This window comes from Rhagoletis pomonella, unplaced genomic scaffold (genome assembly GCF_013731165.1).
Source record: "Rhagoletis pomonella isolate Grant_MI unplaced genomic scaffold, Rhpom_1.0 Rhpom_scaffold_00005, whole genome shotgun sequence".
Taxonomy (NCBI): domain Eukaryota; kingdom Metazoa; phylum Arthropoda; class Insecta; order Diptera; family Tephritidae; genus Rhagoletis; species Rhagoletis pomonella.
In genome coordinates this window covers 23,651,594-23,661,307 of record NW_023458559.1, presented here as the reverse complement: position 1 = coordinate 23,661,307, position 9,714 = coordinate 23,651,594, and the positions used below count along the sequence as shown (strand labels likewise).

Genomic DNA, 9,714 nt, shown 5'->3' with positions numbered 1-9,714 from the left:
GAAAGTATGTTTTTTGAGGGTTGCCACCTGTTTGAAAATTTAACTAAAGTACATCGACAAAATAAATTAAATATTACAATATGGATATCAATTCAAAGAGATTTAAGAAAGATAACTGTTGGAAATATTTTTGAGAAGGGTTGCCACCAATTTTAAAATTTTAACTCAGTTAAATTGACAAAGTAAATGAAATATTGCTATGTGGTTATCAAACTAAAGACTTTTAAGAAGGCTTACATTCGAAAATATTTTAAGGGAGTGTTGCCACCTGTTTAAAAATTTAGCGTAATTTAATTGATAAACTAAATGACATATGACAATATAGATTTTAAATTTAAGAGGTTTAAAAAAGATAACTGCTGGAAAAATGTTTGAGTAGAGTTGCCACATCTTTCAAAATTTAAACTCAGTTATTTTGATAAAATAAATGAAATGCGGTAATTTGGGTATCAAACTTTAGATTTTTAAGAAGGCTTACAGTCGAAAATATGTTTGAGGAGGGTTGTTATCTGTTTGAAAATTTAACTCAATTTAATTGATAAAATAAATAACTTATTATATAGGTGTCAAATTAAATAGGTTTCAGAAAGATAACTGTTGAAGGGTTGCAACCTATTTGAAAATTTTTTTTCAATTAAATAGATAAAATAAATGAAGTATTGCCATGTGGGTGTCGAAACTAAAGAGTTTTAAAAAGGCTTACAGCAGAAAATATGTTTGAGGAGGGTTACCACCTGGTTGAAAATCTAACTAAATTTAATTGATAAAACAAATGGTATATTACAATATAGGTACCAAATTAAAGAGGTTTTAGAAAGATGACTGTAGGAAATATTTTTGAATATGTCTGCCACCTATTTGAAAATTTTAACTCTGTTAAATTGACTAAATAAATGAAATATTGCAATGTCAGTAACAAGCTTTAGATTCCTAGGAAGTTTACAGCCGAAAATATATTTGAGGAGGGTTGCCACCGGTTTGAAAATTTAACTCTGTTTGCATAATTGATAAAATAAATGACCCTATTAAAATAAAGGTATTAAATTAAAGAGGTTTAAGGTAGATGACTGTTGGAAATATTTTTGAGGAGAGTTGCCACCTTTTTGAAAATATAAACTCGATAGCTTAGTATGTTACACCAGTATAAAGCGATAAAATAAATAAACCAACGAAAAATTAGTCCTTTGTCAAATATGTTTTATTAACATTATTTATGTATGGATATGTAAAAATGTAAAGCGGATACGGGCGATAGGCGGCGGCTGACGGTCGTTCCTGGTTGAATAGGGGAAAATAAGTATCCGCGCTCTTTTCAATAGAATTGAGTTCAACCTCAAAGCAGTAAAACTGTTAGGAGGGGAAGTTAAAAGATAGTTAATTTGGCGGGAAAAGTTTATAACAGTTTCTAATAAATACATGTGTACATGTCTGCATACATATGTATATTTTAAGCTTGACGGTCCACCTGTCTTGGATTGATTAAATAAATGAAATATTGCAATGTGGGTATCAAACTAAAGGGTTTTAAGAAGAAATGCAATCGAAAATACATTTGAGGTAAAATATGGGTGCCAAACGAAAGGTATATGAAAAATCTTGATTTGGAAATATTTTTAATAGGATTATTACCTTCTTAAAAGGAAAGACTGAAATTATTGAAATTAAATTAAATATTACATAACTGGTTCCAAACCAAGAGTGTTTGGGAAAGCTTTACTAGAGACATTTTTTAAATATTTCCACTTATCCAAAATCTGAACAGTTTAAATAAATATAGAATTTACAACATCTTATCAAACCAAGTGATCATATTATCAACGAAGAGCTGGTACACAAATTATTTAATGTAAAAAATTAATAAACAAGTCATTTGTAAGCACAAAACACAACCGACTTAAATTCTCATATATAAATTAAATAATACCGGTAATTTTTTCATGATCCAATGATCAGATCTAAACCAAATTAGTATGGGATCATCTGGGAATCGGTGACGTGGTCCAAAGTTATGCGGTAACATACACAAAATAAAACTATTCCGACGAATTGATAACCTTCTCCTTTTTTGAAGTCGGTTAAAAACTACTGATACAAATAACAAAATGATAAAAGAGTAACGAAAACAAAAAACTATCCCATGAAAAAATACCTAATGAAAACTTAAAATTGTTGGCACCATTCCCTAGCAATATAAATCAGTTACCTTTTAATCGTAAACAATTTCGTTTGGGGTCGCCTTAGCCTACTACGTACGTGCGAGTAAAGAAATTTTGAATAACATGAGAAAATATTATTATGATTATGACTATCACTACTATTTATTGTGAACTCCTATTCCCGGTCAAAGAATCCCAAATTAAAGCGAAAGCAGAAGGGCATTCACGATCGCATGCTGCAAATGTTAAGATAATAAGAGCTGCGGAACTGCGGAACCATACAGGAACATTTTTTAAAAGAGAGTGTTATTTCTGGCGTGTGCCGATGACATCGACATCATCGGTAATAGAAATCGCGAAGTCTATTCTGCCTTTTCCAAGCTGGATAAGGAAGCAAGGCTAATGGACCTGGTGGCAAGCGAGGACAAGACGAAGTAGTATCTCCTGTCATAAAATAATGGGAAAGTGGAGAATTTCGTTTACTAGGGAACGCATTATCACCGATATAAATATCAGCATGGAAATCCATCGCAGAATCACCCTTACCAACATGTGCTTCTTTAGACTGAGTAGGCAATTCGGGAGTAAAATCCTCTCTCTACGGAGAAAAACCACACTCTACAAGTCACTCATCATGACCGAGCTGTTATATGGCGCAGAAGCTTAGACAATGATAACATTCGATGAGGCGGCTCTGGGGTATTCGAGAGAAAGATCTCGTGGAAGATTTATTGGCCTCTACGCGTTGGCGACGGGGAGTACCGTAGATTATGGAACGATGAGTTGTATCAGCTTTACAACAAAATGTACATAGTGCAGCAAATGAAAATAGAGCGGCTCAGCTGGCTTGGCCATGTCGTTCGAATAGGAACTGATGTTCCAGGTCTGAAAGTATTCAACTCGCAATCCGCTGATGGTAGCAGAAAAAGAGAGAGACCAGTGGAAAGACTAAGTGGAAAAGGACTTGGCTTCACGTAGCATTTCCAATTGGCGTCAGTTGGCACAGAGAGAAACAACTGGCGTGCTTTGTCGAACTCGGCCAAACTCGCGTATGCGGTTACAGCTCCAAATAAGAAGAGACAAATGATAAATTACAAATTTGCGGGATCTTCTTTTTGGATGCATCAGGAGGAACTAGGAAAAATTCCTTATTAGATGGATTCTGGGAACGGTTCAATCAAAATATTACATTATCTTAGCTATAACTTCGTCTGGAATTGCTGCTACATTGGAAGCATTGCTAATTCAACTCCTGAGCTGCCATTGAACATATAAATCATCGAAACTCCCACGTGCAATATTTCCAGAACATCCCGTATGGAAAAAGTATTGCAAAAATTTTAACTCATTGTTTGGGATGAGTCCACCATGGCACATAAAAAATCGCTCGAAGTTCTTCATCGATTGTTGCGAGATTTGCGTGGAAACGTTCAACTATTCAGGAATGCATTGATATTGCTCGCAGGAGATTTTGGGCAAACATTGGTTTCGTTCCTATACTTTTCTGGATAAAACCCGTAAAACTGTCAAAAAGCAAAATTGCTCTCAAAGAAAGAAAGAAAAACCAAAAAGTACGGGAACGCTATTCGGGTAAAGACTGGTAAAACTGTCAAATACACCGTGGGCACCATTTTTTGTTTACATAACAGTTTTTTATCTTTTGGCGATCGTCTAAATTTTGCTCAAATATACCACCAAATTAACAAAAATACTTACAAAACTAGAAATTTCTTCACTAGGATATATTAATAAGGTGAAAATGCGGATGCACTTTTGTTTTTGCTTATTGAAATTTAAATCATTTGAAAAGCTGATGGTTTGACACTTTAAAAGATTGCACCAGCAAAAACTCTTCGTGGAAAATATTGCAACTTCTGACAAAGAGAGGGCCGATTTTACTCTCACATTTTAATTTACCAGAGAATCAAGTACGGGAACATTTTCCGGTAAAATCCTGTAAACTCTTGCAACTTCTTGCGAGTTAGGGAACGCAACTATTGTCTGTAGTTTCTCGACTAACACTAGGAGAACTGATCGAAAAAATTTTTTTTTATTAAGAAATTTAGATATAGGAACTGGCTTAGTGAACTAGCTATTCTTGCTGCGAAGAACAAGGATGTCTTTCAACTAAATAATAGTAGTATTGACAGCAGTCGTTGCTTGTGCTGGTCTGCTCTTTCACCAGACTTCCAGGACTCAATAATGCTCAAGGTCAACCTTTGGAAAAGTATGGTTTAGATTGAGATGCGGATTGCTTCTCAGATGTTGCGTGCACCCCAAATATCCTTGATATGATGTGTGCACACAATTACTTATTACAAAATCAAACTCATATGAAACGTATGCTTTGTTTCGATATTAACTTATCGTCCATGTAACAGGAATATGCCACAGCAAAGCGTGGCAGGGTACAGCTAGTGGCTAAATAAATATCTAGTTCACGAAAGTCTGCAATTTACTTGAGACTTCTGTTTGGGCCAAATGTATACTTGTTAATAACAAAACGACTTCCTTGATTGGACAATATTGTTAGTTGAATAAAATCATTGCTGAGCAAATATAAACAATGCTTTGGTTGATACAAGTTTTCAATTAATTTTGTGAACTTGATGTAGACTTGAATCAGCTAACTGTTTATTATTAAAAAAAAGTTTCAGTTTGACACACATAAAAATTTACTCGATGGTTGTTGTGTTTACTTTCCTCTTTTATTTCCATATATTAAGCATAAAAAATACATACATATTTATATAAATAGTTACTAGTGTAAATAATACATATATGTATATGGTGGTAAGAATTTCCTAAAAAGAAACGATGAAACAGGAACAGTCGTGCGAAAACCCGGGTCAATATCTGCTGGAAGTGCTGGTTTAAGTATATTGCTTTGCCTTTTCCTTGGCAAAGCAGACACTTTCAAACTATAATTAACATGAATTATATATCCACTGAGAAACCCCGGTTGGCATCAAACTTTATATTTTAAAATAACTATGCGCGCACCGAAACACCTCGCGGCGATAGAAAAACTGAAGCTGAGACAAACAAGTCTGGGCATGTCAAAGCACACACTTGTCTTCCTCTACCTAGCGCATGTATAAAAGCGTTTATTAGAACAGAGATTTTTGAGCACTGAGTACTTTCGAGTTCTTTTAATTTCTGACTACTTTCGAGTTATTTTAAGTTCTGAGTACTTTCGGGTTCCCTTTTTGAGTACATTCGAGTTATTTTGTGAGTACTAAGTTCTTTAGGGTACTCAAATTCGATCCTTTGAGAATCGAGTTCTGAGTATTTTTGGTATCGATACTGCCCAACACTAGTTTTTATGCAATGGTCGGCATACTAGCCCATTCAAATGATTCAATAAGTGGGACTGTGTGCATTGCTCAGCTGGTGCTCTTCGTATGTGCTCAGAGAGCGCTCAGCATTCTTTAAGGGTGGCTCACAAGCATGAATATGTTCCGCTCTCAAACCAAATCGTGGTTGTCTCAACTAAGATTTGGTAACTATGACTAAACCATGTGTTGAAAGAAAGCTTATCTGCATTAGCAGAGCTCAATAAAAGCTCAAACAGACGGCAGCATTGATCCGGACTAACTCGGACTTAATCCGGATCAACTGCAGTTAATTCCCGAGTTGATCCGGATCAACGCTGCCGTCTGGTTACGCTTTTACATCCTTTTATAAACCATACGTTAAGTTGAACGGAATTCAAAGAAATATTTATTAGTATTTACCAAACCCTTCAACTAAATCAACGATTTGGTACAACCTCTTGAATATTACAAGCTTTAATATATTTAGTTATAATTACCAACCTATGGTAATAGTTCCTAATCCTTGGTAACAGTTCCCAAATATTGTCAAAACTCGGGAACTAAATATCTTTAGTTGTCGAAACTAATCCTTTTTCTCAGTGTAAGCCGTAAATTATTGTATCTGAACACTGATACAGTTTAAGTATCTTAATCACAAGTTCCGTTAGATTTTAAAGTGAAATAACATTAACTGCACATAGCGTTCTCAGTAAAATAATTTTTAATTTTTAAACAGACGCTTCGACGGGAAAAGCTGCATTCGAAACAAAACCTACTGAGAACGGGAACTATTATGGTTATATGAGTTTTTTCCTATTAAATATTCAGTCTCTCAAATTTATTGGAAAACTCACAAGCACGAAATTCAGACACTCCACATTAGGGTGTCCGTTATTTCGCCAGTTGGTACATTTTATGCTCTCTCTCTTTGAAATTAAATAATGCCGAAATCATGTTACATTTCCCACTTAAATAACATGGGATTTTTCGGAAATTTTGCCTTTAATTCATTTTCTCTGAAAAAAATATGACATATCATTTTTCTTTAAATTCATTCCTCCGAAAGTTATTCAAGATTAAAGTGGCGTTCATGGTGGACATTATAGTTTTTGTTGTTTTGCCACCGTTCCACTTGGGAAATAGCGCTCACCCTAGTATGTATGCATCCTTGTGGTTAGCTGATTAAGTTAAGTGACATTTTGATTAGTTTTGGCAATTTTTCCTTTTTTTTACTTTTATACATATAATTTTTAAGTCTCGCACAATACATAACCAGCACCACATAAATCCACATTTAAAACTTCGTACAAAAATTATAAAAATTCAACAACCTTTAACAATTACACATTTGAAACCTTTTAATAAAGTTTTTAGACAAATTTAAGGTTGGCATTTTTATAGCCCAATAAATTTTATGAGGAGTTTTAATAATTTTTTTGGCTGACGGTGTTGTGCATTTTCTTCCATAGAAAGTATCCTCCACAATTGCATACCTAAAACTTTTTAATAAAAAGTTTAAATTTTGTGAGTGTAATTCTTAAAGTTTGTTGAGTTTTTATAATTTTTGTACGAAGTTTGAAATGTGGATTTAAGTGGTGCTGGTTACGGAATCCCTGCAGGGAAGTGCCAAACTAGTATGGAAACATTCTAGTTCATATACTGGTATTTAAAAGAGGAAGTGATACTAGTTCGTCATTGACTAGAATTATACCAGTAGTAAAATGATCAATTTGTCTGGAAATTATTAGATTTTCATTAGATAAGAACGTTTAGGATGTCTATGGACGCACCAATTAATCAGCAATGAAAAACACTATATCCGAGTCTATGAAATAAAAGGCAAAAAATTAGTAAATATTTGCAAAGAATTTATTCACTGTAGTATTTAGTTTCTCCCCATAAGTCAGTGGCCCTCATGCATAAAAAGCGAGCTTAGGGTCCGACTCGATTTTCAGTATAATTTCTTAAGCTTAAACTCACTCCGTCAATGCAAAAGTTGAGTCTGAGCTTACTTTTTTTGCATAAGTCCCAGTAAGGTAAGAGAAACTTTTACATTAGCTGAGTTTAAGTATTAAAACGTGCATGCCCAATAGAAATAACTGCTTCACACTGTTAACGTATGATTTATTTCCATACACTTATGTAACAATGCAATGCAAGCACTCGAAGCAATTTTATTCTCTGCATGCTGCCATCACATACACTATATGGTTCGATTTTGTTGTCTCTATACTGTTGGTTGTAAAATTGTGCAATCGCCACCTAGAAAAAACAAATCAAATAATAGTTGCGTTTTTTTACTCATTTCCAGTAAAATCCAGTAAAAGTTTTTACGAATTTTCATGTTTTGGCGTTTTCGTACGCAAAAACTTGCAAAGTAGGGGAAATTGAGAGAGCGAAAAATTACAGCTGAAGTTGTAAGTTTTTACTGGATAAATTTTTACTTGTAAGAATTTGCCAGTACGAAAAACAGCTGATCGCATGTTGCTGGATGAAATTTAAACTAATAAGGAAACTGTTTGTGGCATTTTATTATGGAAATTCACAAAATAAACATATTTAAATTTAAAACATATTGTTTTATTAGGAATATGCTGCGAATAAACAACAATTTATCAGCTGTTCATGAAACTTGCAAATTATTACTGGAAAAGCGTTCACGTACTTTTTTGTAAATTTTTTATCTGAGAGCGAATTCTTAGAAATTTAGTTACTGGAGAGTTGCTGGCAAGTTACTGGATAATTTGTAAAAAAACACAACTAATATTTCCTGCACTGAACAGCGTTTTTCTATTTGCAATCATATTAACCTCATGCACCAGCACCACCGCTATTGGAAGAAGACAAAACCACTTACACTGATATTAAATATAATATCACTGCCTGCAACAGGCCTGCTTACGTCTTCGTATATCCATGTGCATAAAACATATAAGGGCTCTTCAGGATGTTAGCGAAATTGTCTTAGATTTGCAGTAGGAATTGCATTTGCAAATTTTATGCTTGCTGCCGTGGCAACTGTGTGCATTTTATTGTGGTGAATTTACAAATGCAACAAATATGCAAATGAAAGAGCATATGCACAAGATCCTGAACATCCCTATAATGCATGCCTACAAATGCAATGATTGGCTGCTTCAAATTGTGTACCTAGAATGAAAAAGGATAAATGCCATCATTGGTATCATTCAATGAAAGCTAAATTGATTACCGTCACTTAGTACATAATAGGAAATGCTTCGGACGAACCAAAAATCCCAACATCCTCACAAGAATTTGACATGTAGGTCTACTCAATGAAGAAGACTGCTTTTATAGAATTCATGCAAGGCGATGAGTACTAATATTGATAAATTGCATTGACACTGTTTAATTCTTAAAGTGACCTATAAAGCAAGAGGGTAAAGTTAAATCCTAAATTAATAAAAATTGAACACACTGACCTACACCAATAATTTGAGTGGCTCGAATCACGTTCCATTTGACGACGATGCACGCAACCATTTTTCTGAAAATACAACAGCCTAATAAAGTTAATATTATTCCATATCAATATAGCAAAAAATTATACTTACAAAGTATTAGCGCCAAGTGCAAACTATTGCACAGAAACAAAATCAGATGCAAATTGCAAACTTGTATTTGTCGAAATTCACCAGCTGACAGTTGTCAACAATCACAAGCGATGATCGATTATCAACATCCTGAAGGTATAGTCGATTACGAAGATTTAAAATATCGATTTAGCAAATCTTTTCCGTTTCCTTATTTCCTTTGACAATTAATGGAAAGTAAATGGAGGGAATGTTTGATATATATAATCTTCACACATCGTTTGAGGTGAACTTTATATATGATAATTTAAAAAGTTGGAAAGTATGTATATGTGTAGGTGTGTTTGAAAGCTATAACCCTTTTTTTAGTTTACACATTGAACGTTTACATTAATAGTGTTTTCTTATTTGCGTGGTTTTCTCAGCATTTTCTCTAGGTTGTTAATTTTTTTCTTAACAAGTTGCACTCTGATCCGACAAAAGTGCAACATTGTCTACCCTTGTTTAAGCGTAATTGTGGACGTTTCCCAGGAGATATTGATTGATCGTTTGTAATAATTCTAAGTAACTTTTTTTTCGTTATAATAAAAGTTGTACAATTATATTAAATTAATAAAACAATTTGTTAAGGAGTTGATGGAATAATGGGTTTTCAATTTGGAACTTTCATTTCGTTCAACCTTTTCA

At 33.8% G+C, this 9,714-nt stretch overlaps 1 long non-coding RNA gene across 1 annotated transcript; it reads right to left on the bottom strand.

Moving 5' to 3' along the window:
• Positions 1 to 7,576: 7,576 nt before the first annotated feature.
• Positions 7,577 to 9,173, bottom strand: LOC118738775. Its single transcript, XR_004992952.1, has 5 exons — positions 9,049 to 9,173; positions 8,917 to 8,981; positions 8,685 to 8,859; positions 8,284 to 8,623; positions 7,577 to 7,735 (listed from the first exon to the last, which is right to left on the bottom strand). It is a non-coding gene; the product is annotated as an uncharacterized LOC118738775 (long non-coding RNA).
• Between the last annotated feature and the right edge of the window lie 541 nt (positions 9,174 to 9,714).